Source organism: Chiloscyllium plagiosum, unplaced genomic scaffold (assembly GCF_037043375.1).
Source record: "Chiloscyllium plagiosum isolate Xiang-an unplaced genomic scaffold, Cpla_swu_hap1 HiC_scaffold_2, whole genome shotgun sequence".
NCBI classification, from domain to species: Eukaryota; Metazoa; Chordata; class Chondrichthyes; order Orectolobiformes; family Hemiscylliidae; genus Chiloscyllium; species Chiloscyllium plagiosum.
Genome location: NW_028270140.1, coordinates 24,985,784 through 25,013,036, shown reverse-complemented (window position 1 = coordinate 25,013,036; position 27,253 = coordinate 24,985,784). Strand labels below are relative to the sequence as shown.

Here is a 27,253-nt window from a genome sequence, read left to right as displayed (position 1 = left end):
TAGCACAAGATTGTGGTTTGTTATTATTACAAATTTACCTCTGTAAAGATACTGGTGGAATATCCTGACTCCAAATATGACTGTCAACCCTTCCGTCTCTATGTAGATGTAATTATGCATTAGTCAAAATCCTGGATGCATACTCTATTGGGCATTACTGTCCATTGGGCCACCTATGAGCTACTACTATCCCGATACCCCAAGGCATCTCATGTCAATACCAGACCTTGTTTGGGATCATACTATGTCAATACCTTTCAAACTGTTTCCTCACTTCCCTGAAAGCTATGGCATGGCCACACGACCATTTCCAAGGCTGACCCTATTTTAGGAGTTGATGCAAACGTGACAAGCTAGAGGCCAGGTTATTTATGAACTTTCCGTAGTAATTCACCATCCCAAGGAAAGACCTAACATCTGGTACTGACATGGGAGCTGGGTCACACTTGATCGCCCTCACTTCCAATATGTGTAACCTGGTCTTGTCAACTCTGTAGTCCAAGTAGGTCACTTGGGTGCCTGCAATATGCATTTTCCCTTCACAGGCATATGACTGCCTGGGAGAAACACCTAAGGACTATTTCCAAGTTCTTTGAGTGTTCCTTATTGGTCTTCCCAGTTATTAGCCTGACATCTAGATAAATGGCGATCTCATAAAAGAGATCTTGTAAAATGTTCTCCATTAGAACCAGGAGACCATTTAACCAGACATTTATTTTGACTGGTTCTGATTTAGATCCTGCTAAGCAATTTAACGATTCCAAACCACATGTAGGTTGTTTTTTCAGGATGTGCACTCTCCTGCATTCTGAATTATTTTACTTAATCCAGGCCCAGTAGGACTCTTTTGCTATCTTGAGTCTGCATACTGGCAGCAATTACAATGACTTGCTTACCTGGATCCTGAAGAAAGTTTCAACCGTATGGCTGAGTCTTGATTTATTTTGGGGCTTTGCTGTGGATCTGACCTAGAGTCCCTCTGTTCAGAAGATGTCCTGAGTGAAACTATGCAACTTTCTCCACTCAAGTGATGTTCCACAAGCTCAGTCAAACTGGTGAAGGTGTTGACTGCCATTGGAATATCCTGTAGCTTATCTGATCCACTTGCTGCATTTTCCAATAACCAAGTCAGTTGTGGTGCCTATTTGAAGTCCAATTAGTCTTCAGTTACTAGGTACTTTTGCATGGTCACATCATTAATCCCACATCCCAAATGGTCTCCCAGCATCTCATTAAGGGTTAAACCAAAGTCGCATGCCTTTGCCAGTCATTTCACCAAGTCAAAGATCCTGAAATGGATTCTTCTGGTTCTCAAATTGCTGGGTAAAAACAAAAGTGACTCAAGGTTAGAGGATGCTTGGGGTTGTAATATTTCTTAATTAAATCCATCAATTCTTGAAAGATTTCAAAAGGAAGTAGCCTCAGGGAAAGTTAGGCTCCTGACAACGGAAAAAGCTGCAAATTGTCAGGGGAATTACTCGTTGCTTCCCAACTGCCCGATGTCATTTGGCCTGAAAAGATAATATATTCTTTCCATATACTGAGACCAGTCTTTGGCAGGATCGAACGAGTCAAGCTTCCCAAGTAATGACATGATAACATAAATGCTTGCCCCAAATCAGACATTATTGTGAGCGAATCTCTTCAGGAGTGTGTTTTGCTGTCATCATGATGAAAATAACTCCACAGAGGCCAGTATCTCATCACCAAGTCACCCTTTATTCACACATGGAAAGTCTTTGACACTGTTCCAGCTCCCTTAGAGCCAGCTCTCAGAGTGTCAGGATGTCTGAAGAAGGGTCACTAGACCCAAATCTTTAGTTCTGCTTTCTCTCCACAGACGCTGAGTTTTGCCAGCAATTTCTGTTTCTGATTTACAGCAGCCACACATCTTTCAGTTTTTGTCTAATGGAAGAAGATTGTTAGAAGAATTTATAGATTTTGATAAAACCAGAACTTTCGCAATTTAAACCTCCATTTCAGCAGGAAGATTTTTTTTCTGGCTGCAGCAACATGAAGATCTTACACAACCTTAAAATAAATTTATGCTTTAGACTGTAAACAGTGGGAAAACATATATTTCGCCAGAAAAGGAGCAGGAATACTCCACCTTGGAAACAGAAAGAAGAAAATCGCAATGTTTAAATTGTTGAAAAAGGCAAGTGGTGTAAAATCAAAGCAGCAGAAAGATCCAGTATTGCAACAGAAATAATTTTGAAGTTTAAAAGTAAAAAAAATTGCTATCATGCAGAATTTAAAGTTTTATTAGAAGAAAATTCAATGGCGCCACTATAACACAAAACTTGCAAAGAAAATAATAAGACCATAAGACAGTAAGAAATAGGAGTGGAAGTAAGGCCATTTGGCCCATCGAATCCACTTCACCATTCAATCATGACTGATGGGCATTTCAACACCACTTACCTGCACTCTCCCCGTATCCCTTAATTCCTTGCGAGATTAAGAATTTATCAATCTCTGCCTTGAAGACATTTAACATTCTGGTCTCCACTACGCTCCGTGGCAATGAATTCCACAGGCCCACCACTCTTATAATAATGCAGTACAGTTACATTGCATGCTTTAAGAGCCTGAACAGACTTTAAGACAATAGAATTAAAACAGCGCTGATGAAAGATGACAAGGTTTTAAAGCCATTGACCTTTATCTATTGCAGGAAAATTTATCTTTGAGGAAAATAAAACAAATAGCATTGACATGCTATAGATTTAAAACAGCTGTAAAGTAATAACATTGAATGAAAATGGCACAGAAGAAATGTTGCCATAAGATTTAATGTCAGATGATTCAAACAAAACACAGGGCTGGACATTTTGAAGAAAAGCAATGGTTAAGATAAATAATTCCTTCAAGATTAAATACTATCTCTCAAGTTGAACAAGTAAATACAATTTAGGAGGTTCTGCAGTTTATGATGTGGCATGATAAATAAATCACCAAAATATAAAAGAAGGCACAGATACTTTTGAAAAAAAGATTTAACAGCATTTGATGACTACTTCAATCTGAAAACTATTACATTTCTTGAAAGAGCAAGATTTAACAGAAGTGTTCAACCTTCAGGGAATCCATAGATAATTTTGTTAATGACCTTTACAGATTAGTTGAACACTGACTATGCACTTTTAAACACAATAATCATAAGAGAATTGTTGTTAACCCTTGACAAAACTGTCCAAATTTTGGAGGAAGCAGAAGCAGGCAAAGCTCACAGAATGGTTAGAGGAGAAGGACCACCTTATTACAGGACAACAATAAGATTCTATGCACCTTACAAACACATGACATATCAACACAAAAGGTAGGCTAAATAGCAGATAAGAAAGTCATTGTCAGTGCTAGGGAACAAAATGGGTGGCGCGGTGACTCAGTGACTAGCACTGCTGACTCACAACACCAGGGACCCGGGTTCAGTTTCATTCTTGGGTGACTGTCTGTATGGAGTATTCTCCCTGTGTGGGTTTCTTGTCACAATCCAAAGATGCGCAGGCCAGGTGGATTCACCATTGGAAATGCAAGGCAGGGGCTTGGACCTGGGTGGGGTCCTCTTTGGAAGATCAGTGTGAACTCAGTGGGTTGAATGGCCTGCTTCCATTCTGTAGGGATTCTATGAAAAAGCCTCAAGCACAAACAGCATTCCTGTTAAGACAAAATAATGTTAAATTTGTAAAACTAGAGGTTACTTCCATAAAATATGTGGAAATAGGACACATTGTCAGAACAACAATAAGCCAAATGCTTACTCATACAATAAAAAGTTATGCAATAGAACCTCTTTCTTTAGAGAGGAATCCTACTTCTATTTGAAAAGACATTCAAAACATTCCTAAGGGAAATTGGTAATCCAAATCTTACGTATACAAATAATTAATTAGGAATAGGCTTAGGCCACTCAGCCCTTCAAGCCTACCCTGCTATTGAACAAGATCATGCCTGACCAGATTCCTGCTTCTCTTGATAAACTTTTAACTTATTGCTTGCTGCAATATTATTATTTTATCATTATGCCTGCTATAAATGTCCACATCTCAAATCCAAAGAGTAACTAAATTTCCTGAGCTCACTTTGAGGATATTTATTTCTCTATACATTCAATCTTCAGCTTCTTGCCAGCATCAGAAAAAGACAAGAGAAAATGATTAGAGTATTTTCTTGAAAAGGTTAATTTGCAATGGCATGCAATATCTGTGTATGAATTTGAAGGTGTTTTAGTTGGTGGAAGTTTAATTTTTGAGAACAATCTGGAAATACAACCGAGCAGTCAAACTTTGAAAGTCACTAATTGATTTCTTCATAATTAGAATCATCGTTGTCATCATCCTTCTTTTCCCTTCTACCCCTACTCAAAGGTGTCTCATGGTTACCTTCTCCATATCACTCTACTCCATGCCAGTCTTTTAATTTGTTAATGACTTCCTTAACTTTTCAAGCTATCCAACATTGACGTTCTCTTCCGTGTCCTCTTTTCCCTTGAAATTGCCACTCCATAACATCCCTTACACGTCCGTATCCTCAGAAGATGTGGCCTTTCTGGTCGGTCTACCTTTTGCTCATTTATTTAATTAATTCCTTTGATTGTTTTATTTTCTGTGGCACTTCGCAATTTGTCACTTTTTCTGCCGAGTTGATCCTTTCCAGTCACTTTCAAAGCCAGAACTCAAAGCACTTTAGTAATTTGGACTCCTCCTTGTTCATGTCTCATATCAATACAAACCATCATCCCAAATCAAGATTTTGTTTCTATTGATTGCTTCTTAAGTTGCTTATTCAGCTTTGTGGTTAGCTCCTCTCCTTACTTAAAGGTATTTTCCATTCCAATGGTTGTTATTATTTCTTTGTTTCTTTCATTTATGGGTATTACATTTTCTAAATGCTTGAATTTCTGAGCCTGTGCTACTTCCCTTTCTTCTATGAGCATGTGATTTCTTTTTTCTTCATGATTATGAGATATGCTTCAGTTTGGTTTTGGCAACATTCACTTTCATTTCAAAGCTACTGCTTGCTTTTCCAGTCTATCAATTTCTGTAGTCCTTCTGTACTTTGTCATATGCCTGCTCCCATCCTTGCTCAAGTTAATTTTTATGCCTTAAAATACTTCTTTGATCATTGTTTCCTTTCAATGTTGAAGGGGACTGGTGATAAGCAAAAGCTTGGCAATGTGCTCTTCTAACTACACATAGTCTGACTCACCTTTGGCTACTCACACTATTACTGTTGCTCCATGTACAGATTTCTTAAGTTAGATGTTTCAGTAAGAACAGAGAAAATGGTAAGAGAGGGGGTGGGGTGGCACTTATTCAAGGACAGTATTACGGTTGCAGAAAGGATGTTTGAGGACACGTCTACTGAGGTAGTATTGGCTGAGTTTAGAAATTTGAAAGGGGAGGTTATCCTGTTAGGAATTTTTTACAGGCCTCCAAATAGTTCCAGGGATGTAGAGGAAAGGATAGCAAAGATGATCCTGGATAGGACTGAGAGTGACAGGGTAGTTGTTATGAGGTCTTTAACTTCCCAAATATCGACTGGGAATACTATCGTTCAAGTACTTTAGACAGGTTAGTTTTTGTCCAATGTGTGCAGGAGGGTTTCCTGACACAGTATGTACACAGGCCAACAAGGAGCGAGGCCACATTAGATTTGGTACTGGGTAATGAACCTGGCCAGATGTTAGATTTGAAGGTTGGTGAGCACTTTGGCGATAGTGGCCACAATTTGGTTTTGTTAACTTTAGTGATGGAAAGGGATAGGTATATACTGCAGGGCAAAAGTTATAGCTGGGGGAAAAGGCAATTACAATGGGATTAGGCAAGATTTAGGATGCATAGGATGGGGAAGGAAACTGCAGGAAATGGGCACACTTGAAGTGTGGAGCTTATTCAAGGACCAGCTACTGCAGGTCCTTGATAAGTATGTACCAGTCAGGCAGGGAGGAAGTTGTCGAGTGCGGGAACTGTGGTTTACTAAGGAAGTTGAATGTCTTGTCAAGAGGAAGAAAAAGGCTTATGTTAGGATGAGATTGAAGGCTCAGTTAGGGCACTTGAGAGTTACAAGTTAGCCAGGAAAGACCGAAAGAGAGAGTTAAGAAGAGCCCGGACGGCACATGAGAAGTTGTTGGCGGATAGGATCAAGGAAACCCCTAAGGCTTTCTGTAGCTATATCAGGAATATAAGAATGATTAAAATAAGATTAGGGCCAATCAAGCATAGTAGTGGGAAGTTGTGTGTGGAGTCAGAGGAGATAGGGGAAGTGCTAAATGAATATTTTTCATCAGTATTCACATGAGAAAAAGACAATGTGGTCAAGGAGAAAACTGAGATACAGGCTACGAGACTAGATGGGTATGAGGTGCACAAGGAGGAGGTGTTAGCAATTCTGGAAAGTGTAAAAATAGACAAGTCTCCTGGGCCAGATGGGATTTATCCTCGGATTCTCTGGGAAGTCAGGGAGGAGATTGCCGAGCCTTTGATTTTCATCTTTATGTCATCATTGTCTACAGGAATAATGCCAGAAGACCGGAGGATAGCAAATGTGGTTCCCTTGTTCAAGCAAGGGAATAGCATCAACCCTGGAAATTATAGACCTATGAGCCTTACTTTGGTGTGGGTAAAGTGTTGGAAAGGGTTATAAGAGATAGGATTTATAATCATTTAGAAAGGAATAAGTGGATTGAGGATAGTGAACATGGTTTTTTGAAGGGTAGATAGTGCCTAACAAAAATATTGACTTCTTTGAGAAGGTGATTGAACAGGTGGATGAGGGTGAGGCATTTGATAAGGTTCCCCATGGTAGGCTATTGCACAAAATACGGAGGCAGGGGATTGAGGGTGATTTAGTGGTTTGGATCAGAAATTGGCTAGCTGAAAGAAGACAGAGGATGGTGGTTGATGGGAAATATTTATCCTGAAGTTTAGTTACTAATGGAATACCCCAAGGATATGTTTTGGGTCCATTACTGTTTGTCATTTTTATAAATGACCTGGATGAGGGCATTGAAGGATGGGCTAGTAAATTTGTGGTTGACTCTAAGGTCGGTAGAATTGTGGATTGTGACGAAGGATGTTGTAGGTTACAGAGAGACATAGATAAGCTGCAGAGATGGGCTGAGAGGTGGAAAATGGAGTTTAATGGGGAAAAGTGTGAGGTGATTCACTTTGGAAGGAGTAACAGCAATGCAGAGTACTGGGCTAATGGTAAGATTCTTGGTAGTGTAGATGACCAGAGAGATCTCGGTGTCCAGATACATAGATCCTTGAAAGTTGCCACCCAGGTTGATAGGGTTGTTAAGAAGGCATACGGTGTGTTAGCTTTTATTGGTAGAGGGATTGAATTTCGGAGCCATGAGATCATGCTGCAGCTGTACAGTACTCTGGTGCAGCCACATATGGTGCATTGCGTACAGTTCTGGTCACCGAATTATAGGAAGGACGTGGAAGCTTTAGAAAGGGTTCAGAAGAGATTTATTAGGATGTTGCCTGGTATGGAGGAAAGGTCTTACTAAGAAAGTCTGAGGGACTTGAGGCTGTTTTCATTTGAAAGAAGAAGGTTGAGAGGTGACTTAATTGAGGCATATAAGATAATCAGATAGGTTAGACAGTGAGATCTTTTTTTCCTCGGATGGCGATGGCTAGCACGAGGGGACATAGCTTTAAAATAAGGGGTGTTAGATATAAAATAGATGTCACAGGTAGTTTCTTTACTCAGAAAGTAATAGGGGCGTGGAACACACTGCCTGCAACAGTAGCAGACTCGCCAACTTTAAGGACTTTTGGATAGGCATATAGACGAGAATGGAATAGTGTAGGTTAGGTGGGCTTCAGATTGGTTCCACAGGTCGGCGCAACATTGAAGGCCAAAGGGCTTGTACTGCACTGTAACACTCAATGTTCTATAAGTCTCATGCATCTATGCATTATGCACCAAAGTCTTTCAGTCCTGGCCATAGTGCAGTACAGTCAATCTGATCAAAACATCTTTTAAAATTTATGAAACAAACAAATGAATCTTGTCCAAATTCTAAATTATATGAACTCCTAAATCTTATAATGTGCAAATTTTATGATTCTTCCTCTGGAATCTAAACTGTCACGTCCAATTCCTTTCCATGCATTCTCTTTCTTGTATCTCAATACAGCGTTCAAAAATGAACAATCACACTAACTGTATGAAAGCCAGAATGTCAACAGGCTTTTGGTTTTTCACAGCATGATCATGGTTTTTTGTATTAACCCGTCTGGCTATTCTCCTGATGAATAAGTATCTTGGTACCACTTGATAAACATTGAACTTAAGTTTATCTATTTTAATTGCTTTTCCAGTTTTTCTTAAAACCTTATGTAGCTCTTCTCTCACTCTTTTGCATTTCTGGTCCATTGGAATAAATATCAACATTACTTTCCTTGAGCTCAATCATTTCAGTTGTGTTTTCCATTTGTTTGCATAGTTTTTCAATATGATTCTTCCCTCTTTTTCTTACTTCATTAGCATTTGTTATTAATGCACCTTATTTACTCTCTAATGTTGACTTTTTTCAGGCCATTATGCTGAATGCCATTAATCTCCAAGTCAATTCAATTTTTCAGTAATATTGCATTTCTCTTTTGGTCTTGTCTCTTTCTCAGTTTCTCTTTATAACGCATTATTCAAGTTTCCAGTCTTCTTCAGTATTGATATTCTTTCATCTTCTCCTTTCTCCCATTCTTTTGCAACATTGCAGTCATGAATAGTTCCTTTTTCCTCTTGAGCTGTTTGCCCCTCCTTCCTCTATAACAGTAACAAGATGGTGGAGGCAGGGAAGGAAGTTTTCAGGCTCCCGGCCCATCTGCTTCTGATCACCAGACCTTATTTTTATTATTATTTTCTAACATTGAAATTCAACATACTTCGTTTTGGTGGCTTTGGGGGAGGAAGGAGGTTTTGAGAGGCTGCTGTGATAGAGAATGTGGTGTGGATTTGACCGTTCCTTGTGGTCATTATGGCTGCTGGCGTGTCCTACAACGTGGTGGGCTGCTTTTGGTGATGAGGTGGAGCTGGATTTGGAATTCCAATGGCCTGGGCAGCTTCTACAGCATCTTCAGTGGCATGGTGGGTCCAGCCCAGTCTGGGATTCCTTGAGGCAGCTTCGGAGTCAGCTTGGAGGTTGCGTGGAATTCCTTACAGAGGCTTCAGTGGCCTCTTGGGCACTGTGGTGGGTCTAGCCCAGGATTCCATAGGCCTGGGATTCCTTACAGTGGCTTCAGCGGCTTCCTGATTGTCATGGTGGTCTAACCCAGGATTCTAAAGGCCTGAGATTCCTTCCAGCGGCTTCAGCGGCTTCCTGACCGTCATGGTGGTCTAGCCCAGGACTCTAAAGGCCTGAGATTCCTCAACATCAGGAGCCCTGGAACCATGAATTGAACTTTGTCTTAATTTTTTGTTGATATATATTATTTGTTATTAAAATGGCACTGGAACATAGTAACTTAAATACTTTTCACTTTATTTTGTAAAAATACAAGTGACAATAAATTACTATTCTATTCCATTCTAATAGAGATTTTCATTTGTTTCTGTTGCATGTTCATGTTGGATGATATCCTTGTCTTGTTTGTCTAGTGATTTGTTTGCTTAATTTACAAATTCTTCATTTACTTTTTCAGCTATTTTAGTTTCCACTGCTCTCTACATATTCTATCTTCAGCTGGAGTACAGTTTCCATTTTCAAAAGTTTATGATCTTGTTTAATTGTTAACTATTCATTGCTTCCATTATTCCTGTATATTTGTCTCACCATTGTATGGTCGGGTTGAAATCTACATTTTCCATGTCCGCCATTTTCCTTTGTGATGCCTAACCGTGTATTTGTCGCCATGAATCCTGTTTTCTGCACAGAACTAACAGCCTTTGGTCTCACTCATTTTTATTTCTGGCTTTTATCCCTTTGTCATCTCATCCTTCTTCAACAATACTGTTCCAATCTCCTGTAAGAAATGCATAGTTCTCCCCACTCTCCCGTTTGATTAGTTTGTCAATCCCATCATACATTTAATCAAAATCCTCATCTAGATTTTTCCATGTAGGCATAAGTACCTGACTGATGAAAATGTCAACCGTTTGTCCTTTAGTTTCACTGGGCTTCAGTCCATCTGTATTTCATTTGACTTCACCCATAAATTTGGCAATATCCTTGTGAAACATTACTGCTATTTCCAATTCTTCTTCTTGTATGAGTATATAATTTATCATACATGAAGATTCCTTCTCCTGTTTGCTGTACTTCATATAACTGAGCTGAAAATGTGTTGCTGGAAAAGCACAGCAGGTCAGGCAGCATCCAGGGAACAGGAGAATCGACGTTTCGGGCATAAGCCCTTCTTCAGGAATCATATAACCTCATATAACCTCAGGATGTTTAGTTCCTCTTTTCCCATTTCTTGGTTAAGGTTATTGAGCCTTCCTAACCTGTTCATTGTTCATATAATCCATATCCCTACTGTTTTGATACTGACAGGTTAATACGCATAATCATTTCATCAGATGGTGCCTTGGGATGCTTAGCTTCTTGCTTGAGTGTGACCTTGCATTCCTTTCACACAGGCTCTTGTCTCTGACACTTTTATTTATGTTGCTTAAGCCATCTTGAACTACCTTTGGAATGATTAATAAGGCCATAAGAATTAAGAACAGAAGTAGACAGTTTAACCAATCAAATCTACTCTGCTATTCAATGAAATCATGGCTGACCTATTAATCCTCAACTTCACTTTCCTACTTTTCCCCTATGATTCTTGATTCCTTTTACTGATTTAAAAATCTGTCTCTGACCCAGTCTCGACAGGTTTCTGTGATAAAGAAATCCAAAGGTTTGTTCTGCTGAGACAAGAAATTCCTCCTCATTGGTGTCTTTAATTATGCCATGTGGTCCTAGACTCTCCTACCAGGGGAAATAACCTTTCCACATCTAACCTGTCAAATACCCTCGTAATATTGTCCGTTTCATTAAAGGTTGCCTCTCATTCTTCTGAATTTCAAAGAGAACAGGCCCAGCCGAGTCAATCTCTCTTCCTAAGACAATCCTTAGTCTGGTAAATCTTCTCTGGACTGCCTTCAATGCCAATAAAGCTTTCCTTAGATTAGACCCCCAGAAATGTTCACAATGTTCCAGCTGTAAGCTGATTAGATCCTTGTATAGTTTTAGCAAAAGCTCCTTACTTGAATACTCCATTCCCTTTGAAATAATGGCCAACATTCTATTTGCCTTTCTTATTACCTGGTGAACTGGATATTAGCTTTTTGTAACTTGTGGATGAGGACGCTCAAATCCCTCTGTTCTGTAGCTCTCTGCAGTCTCTCCCCATTTAAATAACATTCAGCTCCTCTATTCTTCCTGATAAAAGGGCATCACCTCACATTTTCCCATAATAGATTCCATCTATATATTCCCACAATATAAGCTTCAGCACAAGGTGTCCTGGGGACACCCGTGCTCAAAACATTGGCACCAACTTGACCTGATCCTAGTTAGGCATGCCACCTGCAAACACGTTCTCCACGCATGCTCTTACCATTGTGCGGCTGTGACACAGCCCACTCCTTATTGCGTTGCAAGATTAGGCTGCAACCTGAAAGATTCCATCGCACTAAGCACCAGGGAAACCCTCTCATCAACATCAGCAAGATGTCCCAGCCAGACCTTGTGCAACAGTTCTCAGAAGCTTTCGAGAGAGAACTCAGTGCCTCGTGACGTGGAGACTCCGCCACAGAGAAGTGGGAAACCTTGCAGGATACCATGCACAGCACCTCCCTGACTCTCTTTTGGGAAGAAGACCTGCAAGACACATGACTGGCTTGGTGCTAAGGCAACCGAGCTGACCCCCGTCGTTGAAGCCAAGCAGTGTCACCCTAGCTGAGTACAAGCGGTCAGATCGCAGGAAGAACCTGCAGATTCTCAGGGCTGCCAGGAACAATGTTCAGCAGACTGCCAGGCGTTGCACTAACAAGTACTGGACCCAGCTAAGTGAGGACATTCAGATGGCCGCTATAACGAGGAACATCAGAGGAATTTACGAGGGATCAAGAAGGCACAAGGATCAGCTCACAGCAAGGCAGCGCCTCCCCAAATTCTCGACTGGGGAGGCAATCACAGACAAAGGCCAGCAAAAACATGACTCTGATCTCTACTCCAGAGAGCATACCATGTCTGCTTCAGTGCTTGATGCCATCAAGTGCTTGCCAGACATGAACGAGCTAGACACAGAGCCATCAATAGAAGAGCTCAGCAAAGCTATTGACAACCTAGCCTCAGGTAAGGCCCCAGATAGCGACGGGATTCTTCCTGATCTGATCAAATGCTGAAAGACTAGCTTCCTGCTCCCATTGCATGAAGTCCTCCCCCAGTACTGGCAAGAAGGAGCTGTACTGCAAGCCATGAGGGATGCCAAGATCATTGCCCTCTACAAGAACATGGGCACGAGAAGTGACTGCAACAACTACAGAGGCATATCTCTCTTCAACACTGTCAGTTAAACCTTTGCTCAGGTCATCTTGACTCACCTACAAAAACTGGCAGAACGTGTAGACCCAGAGCCATACTGCAGCTTCTGAGCTAAAATGTCAACAATAGACATGGGATCTTCTCCCTTCGCCAACTGCAGGAGAAGTGTAGAGAACAGAAAATGCCCCTTTATGTGCTTTCATTGACCTCACCAAGGTGTTCGACCTGGTCAGCAGAAAGGGCCTTTTCAAGGTTCTCCAGAAGATTGGCTGCCAACTGAAACTGCTGAGCATGATCGAATCCTTCCACAGCAACATGAAGGGGATACTGCAGTTCCGTGGCAGCTCTTCTGAGCCCTTCGACGTCTGCAGCGGCATCAGACAAGGCTGCGTCCTCGCTCCCCAACACTTTGGGATTTTTTTTGCAGTGCTCCTGGAACATGCCTTTAGCACCGCAATGGAAGGGATTTACCTACGCACTAGATCAGAAGGCAGGCTCTTCAACCTTGCCCGCCTTAGAGCCAAGACAAAAGTAAGCATGGTACCCATCAGGGACATACTGCTTGCTAATGCTGCAGTTGTAAACCACACCCAGCAGGAACTCCAGTTACTGACAGACTGCCTCTCTCACGCTTGCAAGGATTTTGGGTTAATTAACAATCTGAAGAAGACTAATGTCCTGGGACAGGATACAGAGGCACCACCAGTCATCACCGAAAATGACTATGAGCTCAATATCATTCATCAGTTTACGTACCTTGGCTCTCCCATCACTGACAAGCTCTCCTTACATACAGAGATTGACAAGAGGATCGGGAAAACAGCATCATCTCTTGCTTGCCTCACAACTCGAGTATGGACAAATCCTAAACTGACAGTGAAGACAAAAATGTCAATCTACAACACCTGCGTCATAAGCTTACTGCTGTATAGCAGTGAAATGTGGACTACATATGACAGACAGGAGAGAAGACTGAACACCTTCCACTTGAGGAGTATCTGCTGGATCCTGGGTCTATCCTGGCAAGGCAGAGTGTCCAACCCAGCGGTCTTATCTTGTGCTGGCTTTCCCAGCATGTACACTTTGCTCAGACTGCAGAGAATGCATTGGCTGGACCGTCTCCACCTCATGGAGGATGGCCGAATCCCAAAGGATATCTTCTGTGAAGAGCTTGCATCCGGGAAAAGACCCACTGGGCATCTCCAGCTGTGCTACAAGGACATCTGCATGAGGGACATGAAGTCGCTTGAGATCATTATGGAGTCCTAGGAACAGCTTGCAGCTGACCGCACGAGATGGAGAAGCATCCTGAACCAACACCTCAAAACAGGGGAAAAGAAGCCGATGAGCGCGGCAGCAAACAAGCGGGCATGAAGGAAGGAGTGTAGCAGCTCTAGCAGATCAATGACCACATACAAATGTGACTTCTGCGACCAGGACTGTCACTCCAGCATTGGTCTCTTGAGTCATGAACAATGTTGCTTCAGGGAAGCAGAAAGCCAGAACAATAAGGATGCAACAACGAAGATGCAACCCATGGTCAGCCATGACTGAAAGGGGCCTCACCCACTCACTCATATTCCATCTGCCAAAGTTTTGCCCACTTGCCTAACTTATTTATATTCCTCTGCCAACTCTTGGTGTCATCAGCACCACTTGTCTTTCCACCTTTTTTCATGTCATCCACTAACATGACTGCAGTACATTCACTTTCCATGTCCAAGTCAGTAAAACTTATTGCTAACAATTCTGGTCCCAGCATTGATCCCTGTGGCACTCCCCTACTTACAGGTTGCCATCCTGAAATGTACCTCACTCCAATTCTCTGTTCTCTATTAGTTAGCTAATTCTCTATCCATGCTACCTCCAACACCATGAGCTTTTACCTTTATTAGAGTGGCCCAACTTGTGATAGTTTATGAAATGCTTTCTGAAAATCCAAATAGATTACATCCACTGCTTCCCCTTCATTTACCCTGTTTGTTATCTCCTCAAAGATTTCTCATAAAATTTTCAGACATGATTTCCAATTCATTAAGCCATGCTGACTCTGCTTAATCATTTACATGTTTCTAAATGCTCTGTTATTACACTCTGTATAATAGACTATAATTTTCCTAATAGCAGATGTTCAGCGATAGTTACTTATTTTTTTGTTTCCTTCACTTTTAAATAGAGGTGTTTCGGTGGCTACTTTCTAATCCTCTTGAGCTTTTCCAGAACCTAAAGGTTCTTGAAAGATTACTATTATTGTGTTCACTATCTCTGTAGCTAATTCTTATAATATCCTAGGATACCTCCCATCAGGTTCAGGTGACTTAACCGTTGCCTTCCATTGTGCAACCAACAACTCAAACATTGCAACAGCTCATATTACAATATATACTATAAATTACTATTCTCTCCTTATGAAAAACAAGATCCTTCAAAACCAAATTATGGTGCTATTTGTTGTAACAGCTGAATTTGTTCTTCATTCAAGTTTTATGAAAATGGGCTAAATTTCTTGGCATATGTCATAGATTTGCATCCAAGAATTACAGCTTGTTTGTGTTCTTTGTGTAAGGCTGGGGGTAAGATTTGTGAAAATTTGACATGAAATTGCAACAAAGCAGAATAACATTGAAATCTGTTAAGATACAAATTAGTATACAAACATATAAGGTGCAGAAGCAGTCCATCTACCCTCTTTGAACCTGTTCCACCATTCAATCTGTTAATGACAATCTGGCTGTGGCTACAAATTATTTAAGAATTTAGCTAACTCTGATTTAAAAATATTCAGTAATGTTTGGGGAGGAGACAGTCACAGAGTTTCCCTGGGTGATCTAGTAATTGGAATGCAGCGCTTTCACCACCATGTCCTGAGTTCCATTCCCAGCTAGGGAACGTGAGTTTATGTATTCGATAAAACGTGAAGCTGGAAAATGCACAGCAGGCCAGCAGCATCAGAACAGCAGGTGGGTTGATGTTTCAGACAGGACCCTTCATCGGGGCTCTTGTCATCTTATGCTGCTTGACCTGCTCTGCTTTTTCCAGCTCCGCGTTTTATCGACTCTGGCTTTCCCGCATCTACAGTCCTGACTATCTCCAAGTTTATGCATTCTGTACATAGATATCTTTGTGCTTAAGATGATGCCGTTAAGTGGGAACTCATAAACTTTTCACTGTTCTCATGTGACAATAAACTTAATTCAATTCAGTTCATGGTACTCTTGGAAAAAAATCACATCATTTCCTTCTTAAATGGGCATCTTTAAAATGTTTCCTCTAGCTTTAGTCTCCCCACGAGGGGTACCATCCTTACAGAATATTCATGGTGTCAAGTTCCCTCAGGATCGTCTATGCTTCATTAAGATTGCCTCTCATTCTTCTGAACCGTAAACGATAGACGCCCAGTCTGCATAACTTTTTCCAGAACATAGCCGGCCCCATCCCTGGTGTCAAACGAGTGAACCAACTCTGAACTGCATTTACACCCTTTCTTAAATGAGGAGATCAAAATGTGAAAGGATGATGGAGGGGGCGGGGGGTCCCTTTTAAAAGTGCGGGGTCCCTTTTAAAAGTGCGGGGGTCCCTTTTAAAAGTGCGGAATGGTTTCTCATGCGGAGGAGATCATTTTCCAGTAGAGGGCACATTGAGCCCCGTAGATGGTCAGGAATCCCTACAGGTGAAAAAAAAACATTCAGGGATAATAATCATAATATGTGATCGGAGGGGGCAAGAAACTGGCAAAGGCGTGACCTGTATATTTTAGCCCCCTTTATTGTTATTTTTAAGCAATTGTAGGACAAGGGTTCGTAATGCCTGCAGGCTTGAATGCAGCACCGTCAGTGACACCAGCCACAGCAGCACTCCTCCGTGGAATTCCCCCATTGATCATTAAGTTTAGCAATCTGACGAGAGCTATTAGACCAAGGCTGGAGCTGAGGCTAGCGGTAGTGAAATCAAAGACAAATGCAGATGAGCATATGCCTCGTGTTTCTCGCCGAGCCATCGAGGGGACGCAGGGAGACCAAACCACAGGCTTCCCTCCCCAATCTGTAACACCAACCAATTCACTCAAAACGAACCGTCTCGATTTTAATCACGGGGCAAACTTTCAGAGTGCCCTATTCATTTTGTATTCCTTTCTCTCTCTTCTCATTGTCGGTGAGTCAAGGATAGGATTTCAGAAAGATGCATTTACTGACTTTCCCATTGTGTAGGGACACTCCACCTCCCGGCACCGGATTACCCGCTGGAATGGAGCAGGCTCCTTAAATGTTGATGCGTGCTCGGACTTTTCTTTTGCAATTTAAATCTTTTTTCTTTGGTTTTGTGGCTGGAGCATTTTGGATGTCGAACACTTTAATGGCAGCCAGGCAATCTTTTGTTGCAACAGTGATGAATTCTGGCATTCCTGCCAACGTTGGGGAGATTTGAATTCTCTAACAAAAGTTGCGAGAACTTCTGCAAAAGAGTATTTTCTTCCTCTCCCTTACACTCCCCACACATTCCACCGAGCACTCCCCCCCCCCCCCCCCCCCCAAAAAAAAACAAGCGAGTGGAATTTGGAATTAGATTGTCGTGTGGAGGGATTGCGTTTCCATGGCAGCGGGAACTGAACTGTCGACCTGCAATGCATGTTTGCAACCTTCCCGTGATTAATACACACAAATTGCTAATTTTATCGCCGCTAGAGTCCTGCAAAATGTAAGAATAACGATGTGTGCACATTTACCCCCCAAAAAGTGACATGATCTCCGTGGCAACTAAAATGGAATTGCCTGTTTTGGTTCAAAACATTTTCTTACAACGCATTTACCCATCTGTGTGTTTACTAAGGGGAAGGGAGTAGGCAGAAGGATGCAATGAGTCAAGGGGTTACCTGGAAACATTAGCAGAATGATAGATTGGATTGAGTGCTGTATTTGCCAGTATCGTTCCGAAATGCAACCTGCTGGCCTGATCCACTGCCAGGATTTACACTCTCTCTCTCCCTCCTTATTTTTTGAAATCAGCACCAGAGCAGGGTTTAAATTGGTTTGCCATTTGGCGGAGCTCTGTTTATAAGGAAACATTTCGCTTGTTCTTCGCGTGCTTGTAAATATATATATATATGTGTGTATTCTGTATCTATGGGAGTTTGGGGCGGGGAAGAGGGGTAAAAACGAGATTAAGCACTAGTTTTTTTTAAAAAAATACGATAATAGGGAGACGGGGGGAAGAAATGGGAGAGCTTTTGTGTAACAAGGACGTTTTTTCTCATCTGTGTGTAGCTGCATAGAGAGGGGTCTGTAGAATTGCATTGAGGGCTTGCTGAGTTTCTGAAACAGGAGGATAAATAAAGGTGGGCGATTTAAAAAAAAAGAAACAAGAGGAAATAACTGTATACAAAATTAAAAAAGACTGTGGACTGCGGCACAGGGGTTAGCTAAGTGAAATGTGAGAGTCAGTGGGGGAAAAAAGGAGCGTGTGAGTGAGAGAGACGAGTGCTGGTGGCGGCTGCAAAGTCCTCGCTATCCGCCTAACCTTTTCGAAGGGAAAGTGCCTGAGAGGGAGAACTAGGTGGAGCTGCATCCTGCCAGCCGAGGAATGGAGTGAGGGAATGAGGACACGGAGATGTTGGAGTAAAGCAGCGAGACGTCCAGAGGCTCCATCCATCCCCAATGGCAGCTCCTGAGGACATCATGCTGCACCTTCCACTACTGAAGGAGACTTGCTGCAGACAATAAGCCACCGCCTTTGCCCAACTTGGACAATTCTTCCCAGGAGAAGCCGAGAGAGACGGGAAATGAAGCCGAGCTGTTATTCGGGGTTGATTTGAGACTGGCGGTTCCTACCAGTGACTGCATGAATGGGGACTCGGTTTACCCTGCCTTTTCACTGTCTCTGAATCAAGGTAGCCAGCAGAGCTCGCTTCCCGCAAGGAGAACTCAACCGAGCTGTGTGGTAAGGAGAAAGAAATTAGGATTTTACACACTCTCACGCATTACATATACAAGAGAGCATCGCCATGCTTCCTATACGCGTATGGTTCCTACATTTCACTACATCGCCCTGGCTCGTTTGAGGTTTTATTTTCTTTTAAATGCTGTGATAATTTGTTTTTATAATGCCGGCTGCTGCTTTTCGCTTCGGGGCATTCTTTTTTTGATACATGCACGTTGAAATTGCTTTCCTAATTTCCAATGGAAATCGACCGTGTTTCCTTCCCGATTGATTTCTCCTCTGGACTGTGTTATGTGTGATCTCCCGTGTGTAAAAAAAAAATAGCTGCAGAAATCACGTCCCTTCACGATGTTGGGAATACTAATGCAAAAGCATATGTTCGCGGATGCGAAAGGGTTATTCTGATTCACGGTGCATTTTATTTTCGAATCTCTCGCTTATTGTAATGAGAGCGAGTGCTCTGCAGAAATCTCCAGTCCCGGAATGCTGTTTTGTACCGAAGGAGAGTGTGACACTCAGTAATAACGGCGGAGGTTTAGTTCACAGCCCTGGGATAGTGGGAATTTATTCAGTTGGATTGTGGGACTCGGGGAAGTGATGGTTTCTGTTGGAGTCGACCACACACTACGTGTGAGACTGTGTAGGTTGTCGCGAGTCCCAAATTTATTTTTACAACCGGTTATCATCGTGATTGCATTGAGTTGACTCCTATGGAAGAATGTCATAGCGGAGTATTCCCAGTACTGCGATCCTGAACATCAAGTACTTGAATTGGTAAAAAAACAAATGTCAATTCATATTTTCTTTTCAAACAATGTTGAGGCCGGATTACACTCCAAGAGCAGCCCGTGGGCAAGACCGCGCTACAGGAGTGTAATCTGTCCATTTCAGATTTTTCAACTATTGAATCAGTTCTCCCCAAGCCACAAGATGAAATTAATGGTCACTGAAGACATTTTCTTCATGAATGAGGCATGAAACGTGTATGCCTGTTAAAATACGAGGGAGTCTTGTGTAGTCAAATTGAGACACTTGCATTTATTACCTTTTTTCCTGACAACATTGTTAGCCCATGACGGAGTAATTGCTTCTCTTAAGTAAGTAACGGGTGGAGGCAGTTTGGGTAAGGTGTTTACTTGCTCAGCAGTTCTGAGTGTATATGTTATTCAGGAGAGGAGCGGTATTGTCTTGGTAACTCTGCATTAACTTAAGCCTGTGAGAATAGCGAAGAGCTGGAGTTTTTTTTGATGTTCTGCTTGGCTGGGTAACCTGAATACTAAAAAGCATTCCATCAGCAGCTGACCCTGTTAGCGGTTTTTCAATGGCACCCTGTTTTCTAAAGCTACTGCAAGGCTCTAAGGAAGAGGGGGAAAGAAAAGATCCTGGTGACTTGGATCTGAATAGCTCCCACTGCCAGCGGGGTTTGAGTGAGAGCTAGAAGGTATTCCCCTTTTTTTTGTAAAAGGAAACTCTCCAGCATTATTGCAGCAGTGACTGTCATTCCATCGATTTAACCGGAGGCAAATTCCACTCGTTTACTTGAACTGTGTAAAGAAGGAGCTTATTTTGTTCTATAGAGTGATCAATTGGGTATGAGGAATCGGCTGTCAGTTTGCTTTGCCATTGGAAACAAGTTACATACTTGTGTAAAAATGAATTATTTTGTGGACTGAATTGCATCCATTTGCTTACCACAGCATTGTAATTCCACTTTTATATCTGGGGAAAAGGTGCGAGTTCTGAGAAGGTGAAATGACTGCTTTGAGGATTTTTTTTAAGGTCTGTTTGGGGCAAACTAGGCCCAGTGTACAATTTGGAAAATTAGTCTGCAGTTAGTTGATGGGACTTACAAATTGCTGTAATTACCATTGAAGTTTAATGGCAAAGTGCTGGGCCACTCTAATTGCATAAAAAAATAAACATTTTCTTTTAATATGCAACCGCTTTACGTCCATAGAGTTTGTCAGCCGACACGTCTGCTCAGTCAGGTGCTAGTATTTGTATTGGCAATACTTCTGTCCAAAAAATTCTTGAACCAGAAACTGATTGTTTTTCTCTCTGTCTTGCTTCTTTCTCCTTCTAGGAGCAGGATGAGACAATCTTACCCTTAAAGCTTTTTTTTTCTGCGTTGTAGGAATGATCTTTATAATTAATGTAAAGTTACATTCCAGACTTTGATATGTACAGATGTTGGATTTTGTTTAGAAATGGGTGACAATGAATTTGCTATCAAGATGCTCAAGCTCAGCACAATTACAACAAACTCTCTATAGGGAAAACAATTACCAAAGATAAATGAAAAGCAGGAAAGGGGGGGGGGGGGGGGGGGGGTGGAAGTGTGTGGGCCTCTGAGTTGTTCTTGCAAAAATACTAGTGTGGACTCAGCTTGGTGAATGGTCTCATTTGCTACCATAAGCACTTGAGAGTTTGCACATGAGTTTTAATAGTGCCAGCATAATTACAATTCAATATAGCTTTTTTTTGTTAGTCGGCAAGACTGATGTTTTACAAGCATGGCCCTATTATTTTTGAATGCGATTGGAGAAAGTGGATACTGGAAATACTTTGTTTTTCAGAACGTAAGTGGATGTTATTTCAAAGATAGAGAGTGATGTGTAGCTTTACACAAGCGAGGAACAGAAAGAGTCTATTGAAGCTGATTGAGCATAGGACCCTTGTTTTTCTGTGCTGCTGACAGTATTTAATGAGTTTGGATTCAACATGGCATTACAATTAAGCTGAGGTGATAATTGTAAACTTTTTTTTGAAAATGTAGGCTTAAGTTTATATGTCATTGTAGGTTTGGTTGATTGCTTTTTTTTTTGTTATGTTTAGAGGCCATTCTAGTGTTTTGAGGCATCTGGTTTTACATCAGACTTGCAGTTATAGGAACTATGCCACATTAAACGTTTGGCCATTCTTATCGGCTTTGTTTTGTAGTATTGCTCTGGAAGTAAGAACTAAGAAATTGTTTGCCCAAGTTCAGCATTGAGACAGGCTTAAAATTTCATCACAACATTGCCAACCACTTTTCAAATCCGAATTCCAATCGCTTGTGACACATTTGTGTTTAGATTTGGGATGCTGGTAACCTTTAATGCATTTTTTGTGTCTGCTCCTGTCTCAATATTTGAATACATTTCAAAGAATTGGGGAATTTAAAGATATAGTGTATTTTTTTTCCATCCTAATACATTGATTGCAGTCTCTCCTAATCTTATCATGACCTAGCAACACATTTTCAGGAGAGCAGTCTCAGTTAGTTACTGGGTAAGAAAATTATCAAATCGAGAGGATTGAAATGGAGCTGTGGTGATCTTAAAATGGGATTGTGTCCCTATTGGATTTGTTTTTCTGTCACAGCTTGAACCCATTTATTTTACGTAGTTAGCTGTAGCCAGAGATTGGTGTTCCTATGGTTTAGATTTTTTTAGGAGAAGATGGAAGTAATGAATGGAAAATTTTCACTCCCCAGCTGCGGGGCAGGGTTGGGGGGTGTGGTAGATAAGGTTTTTCCAACTCATTGGTTTGTTTTTAATATGTTTGTGTCTAATATGTGTTTGTCTGTCTGAATTTAATCCATTTTCTCTTTCAGCTTTCTGGTGCAGAGTTGCTTTGTTCTTAATCTAAATTTGAAGTGTCTTCTGTTTAATTCAGAATTAATTTACTTGGTTTCGAGTTGTCAGTGAATAAAATCCAAATAGTGACAATTGCTCTCTTCTCCTAGTTTGCAGAAGGTGAAAAGTTTGAGTTATGCCCTTCCCTTCTCCCCCCCCCCCCCATCCTATTCTCACTAAATACCACTGATCACCACACGTCTCCTCCCCAACCCCATCCAACAGCCCACAATCACCAATAATCTTCTTTTGAAATATTCTAAATTTGGTTTGATCCCACTCGCGATACCCATAAAGGAATCGTTGAGCAAGAGAACTTTCATGCCTCACTCCTGACAGGACAATTACTGGAAGTATTTACTTGTGTGTTTCAAGATTTGTCAGCGATGACAGAGTTTATTTCCAGTTTGTGATATTCATACTTTTAAAATAAGCATCAATTGTTGCATGCTATAGTGTTGAATTCAAGTGATGCCATGATGCTGCAAATTCTTTTGAATAGATCTTCCATATGCTGTTGATTCTGAACAAAAAGAGCACACAAATTAGAACATAGAACATAGAACAGTACAGCACAGGCCCTTCAGCCCACGATGTTGTGCCGACCATTGATCCTCATGTATGCACCCTCAAATTTCTGTGACCATATGCATGTCCAGCAATCTCTTAAATGTCCCCAATGACCTTGCTTCCACAACTGCTGCTGGCAATGCATTCCATGCTCTCTCAACTCTGTGTAAAGAACCCGCCTCTGACATCCCCTCTATACTTTCCTCCAACCAGCTTAAAACTATGACCCCTCGTGTTAGCCATTTCTGCCCTGGGAAATAGTCTCTGGCTATCGACTCTATCTATGCTTCTCATTATCTTGTATACCTCAATTAGGTCCCCCTCTCCTCCTCCTTTTCTCCAATGAAAAAAGTCCAAGCTCAGTCAACCTCTTTTCATAAGATAAGCCCTCCACTCCAGGCAGCATCCTGGTAAACCTCCTCTGAACCCTCTCCAAAGCATCCACATCTTTCCTATAATAGGGTGACCAGAACTGGACGCAGTATTCCAAGTGCGGTCTAACCAAAGTTTTATAGAGCTGCAACAAGATCTCATGACTCTTAAACTCAATCTCCTTGTTGATGAAAGCCAAGACACCATATGCTTTCTTAACAACCTTGTCCACTTGGGTGGCCATTTTAACTACTTAAATTCCAAACCCTGTTCTGAAATGAAGAAAGCAGTAATTATTTAGGTTTTTTATCAGATGACCTAAATCAAATTTAGTTCACATCATTCTCAAATTGCCTAATAATCTATCTATTCACCTATCCTCGTGATTTCTTTGGTCTTTGGACAGGATAAATGCTGTGATATTTTGCACAGGAACATTAAGTCATCTTTTGTGCAGTTATGATGGAAAGAACTACTTATTGCTAATCTTTTTAAGGAATGCAGACATCATTGTCGTGGTGGATCAGTGTGGAACGAGAAGGCATTTCCTGGACTTTGTTTCTTTGCCCAATTATCTGTGGGAATATTTGAAATGTTGCTCAAATGCAATTCCATCTGTGTTGTACTAACCTGGACCTGAAGAGTCCTGGTGGCATTGGAGAAATGTTGTGCCTTACTATTAGCTCTGCAGTGAAGCTCTTTGTCTTTTCGTTGTGATTTTCTAGTAACAGTCCAAGGGGAAACAACATGTCAGTAATGTGGTTAGATAAATCTACAATTCAAAGTGTGTTTTGCTCAGGGATAAACTTCAGTTATGGAGATGGTGAAATTTTCCTGATGTTTGTGGACACAGTTAAGGAATTTGAGTAGGGTTACTGCAAAGAACCCGGAAATTGGCACTAATTTAAAATACTCAGATATCCCATGTAGACATGATGAGCTGAATGCACCATAAGCATTCTGTGATTCTGATTCTGTGAAGTGGGTGTTGGTGCTGTTTAGTTGATAAGTAGACTCTGGCCAAGTGTCATTTAGTCATTGAGAATGCAACCAGTCTGTACCTGCAAAATCCAAAGCAGAATACACGTTGTCAGGTGTGATTCTCAACTAGGCTGCACTGGTGAAAGAATCCCGACTGTCACAATACAAAATGACCTGTCAAGGTTGTAATATGACACATTATGCTTGAAGCAAAATACATTCATATACAGTGACCAGTTCTCCACAAACAAAAAGAATACATTCAAGCCCCTCTCTTTTTTTGAATTCCCTAGAGACATACGAAGCCTATAATTTTCTTGTTGCTTTCTTCATGACAGTATCTTGACCAGTCACAAGAACTTGCCAACTACTTAGCACTGTTATCTTCTGAAGTAAAAATTGTTTTGATTATTTGAAATTTGGCATTCTTGCATTTGTCCTGACAGTACAAGACAAAAATCTTCAACAAAATGACTCTATGACTGTATAACTTGTTCCTCTTTGAATCAATATGCACCTGGATACTTGCCATATTTCTTTATTCCATTTTCTTTCTTTGAACCTTTATGTCAGCTATGGATCATTTGGTAGAACTCTTGACTGAGTCCAATGTTTGTGAGTTCAAGAACCATTCCAGAAGCTTCAGCAAAAATGCTGGCATTCTCAGTGAAATACCGAGGGAGCTCCTAGTAGAAGTTTGAGGGAAAGCAACATTTGGGGATCTGATGTGCCATATTTCAGACAAGATATTAAATTGAGACACTGTCTGACTTGAGGACAAATCAAGAAGAACCAAGAGTGTTAGAGTTCTTTTGGTTTTTGTCCTGTCAATCCTTCAATAAGCATCTCTTTTCTGGAAAAAAGGGTTAATTTCTCGTTTTCAGTTGATTGCTCAAAGGACATTGTTGTGCGTAAATTGTCTGCTGTCACCATACATTACTGCAATGACTACTCTTCAAAGGTAGCTATTTAGCTAAAGGTGCTTTTGGACGATTTGAGTTCTAATAAGACAGGGAGGCAGTAAGTATTTGCTGGAGAGAAAATTTTGAAGAACTCAACTGAGATGAAGTTTGATTTGACATCTTCCATTCCATTCCTTGATATCCTTTCCAGTTTGATGCTGATACAGTCTCAAGTGAGTTTAATAAGCCATTCAACAGTTGCACAACAAAGCCTTTGGATTGGATGGAATTTCTGCTGGCATTCTGAAACAAGGCCATGATATACGTCTGACGCGGCTATGCAACAACATACCCCTCATTTGGGCTCACACCACTGATGTAGGCACCCTGTGCTCACGACTTTATTAATGAGTGAAACAAGTCCAATTGATGGTAACTACAGCTTAATCTCTCTGCTGCCTGCCACAGGGAAGATCATTGTAAGGATCCTCCTCCTCCACCATCTCCCATTGGCTGAGGAAGTCCCTTCCAACATCTGTGTGGTTTTTGCCCACTAAGGGGAACCACAAACATGATTTTTCACTGTGTGGAATCAGTAATCATGGGTGATTTTAATTTACTTCTAGTTTGTGTAAATCTAATGAGCACCAGTATGGAGGAGAAAGAATTCCTGGAAAATGCTTGAGAAGGTTGTTTTGGAGCAATGTGTTGAGATACATATGTGTGCATTGAGATTCAGTATTATGTGATGAGATCGAGCGAATAAATGATCATGTTAAAGAACAACATTTAGGGACTAGTGACTATTTATTTAGTGAGAATTTTCAATTGCGTTTGAAAAAGTTGTTCAATCTGAAACTGGGGCTGATATGTTCATAGTTATCTATCTTCAGATTTGAAGAAGAAGTTGGCTGTGGTGGGTTGAAAAAAAACATTAAAAGGTTTGATGTTGGATAGGCAGTGGCTGGTATTTGAAGAATTCATACTTGATTTTCAAAGAGTACGTACATTTCTATAGGCAAAAATATCCAACAGAAAACCTGAGGGTACAATCCTTCACCTTCGAGTGGAATAAATGACTGTAGTGATAGTTGATATGTGGTGATGATATTTCAAAATTCCATTAATTCTGCAGTGAAGCCTGCAGATTGCAGATGCAAACTCTTTGTTTAAGAAAGGCAAGAGTGAGAAAATGGGGAACCGCGTTGTTAGTCTGATGCCAGCAGTAGGGAAATGAGAATCTTTTCCGAAGGATATGATTATTGGTGTTTAGAAAATAGTAGTCTCATTGGGCAGGATCAAAATGGATTAATGAAGGGGGAATCATACTTGACAAGCTTGGAGATTTTGAGGATGTTAACGAACAGAGTCGATGAGAGGGATCATTGGATGTATTGGGATTTTGGAACGTTTCTGATAAAGTCCAAAACAGAAGGTTAGTCAACAAATTTAAAGTGCATGGAATTGTCGGTAATATATTCACTTGAATTGAAGATTAGTTAACAGGCAGAAAGCAGTGAATATTTAAAAAGGGTAATTCTCAAGTTAACAATTTGTGATCACTGCTTGGGCTCTAGCCGTTCACAACATCATGATTTAGATTTTTCAGTAAAACGTAATATTTCCAAGTTTGTAGATGAAGCAAAATTTGGTGAAATGTTAGTTATTACGAGAATGCAAAAGAGGTTTTGGTAGATTGAGGCAGGCTAAGTGTGTGTGCAAAACCGTGGCAGATGGAATACAATAGGGATAGGTGCAGTTATCAACTTTGATTGGAACAACAGAGTATCTTTTTGAATGTTGAGAAACTGGAGTGTTGACATCCGGAAGGAGTTTGTTCAAAACTCACTGAAATCTAGCATGCAGGTGCTTTTCAGAATTTCAGAAGGCAAGTGGTATGTTAGCCTTAATCGCAAGACGATCTGAGTAGAGGAAGAAAGATACTTATATGTCATATAACAGTGGTTAGACTAGGCCTGGAATATTGTGTGCACTTTCTGTTCACTTGCCCAAGAAAGGATATACTTGCAAAGGGCTGCAATGGAGCTTCATTAGACTGATTCCAAACTAGAGCTGTATTTTATGGAGTATAAAAAGAATGAGAGGCAGTCAAAAAAATTACAAAGTTCTTAAAGGGATAAGCAGGGTAGATGCATAAAGGATATTTCCCCTTGCAGTAGGGTCAAGAGTGAAAGGACAGAGTCTCAGATTAAAAAGGCAAGTCATTTGTCCTACACTGCAAACTGCCTTTAGAAATTACTCACAGGCATAGGTATAATCTACAGGACAGATGGAAAACTGTTCAACCTCTGTTAGACTTTACTCCAGTCTCAGCTTTGGAGGTTCAGTATGCAGAGGACACTTGTGTGTTTGTATTCACTCAGAAC

General features: G+C 41.0%; 1 protein-coding gene across 16 annotated transcripts in view; it reads left to right on the top strand.

The window, feature by feature from the left end:
- Positions 1-17,556: 17,556 nt before the first annotated feature.
- Positions 17,557-27,253, top strand: part of LOC122563699 (adhesion G protein-coupled receptor L3) — a 681,177-nt gene continuing 671,480 nt past the window's right edge. For 8 of the 16 annotated variants that reach the window (XM_043717974.2, XM_087995306.1, XM_087995315.1 and 5 more), the window contains exon 1: positions 17,622-18,424. The gene's annotated coding sequence lies outside the window, so the exon portion shown is untranslated. Of the gene's footprint in view, positions 17,576-17,619; positions 18,425-27,253 lie in introns of those variants that run through there. The other 8 variants (XM_087995289.1, XM_087995336.1, XM_087995342.1 and 5 more) reach the window with 5 other exon arrangements.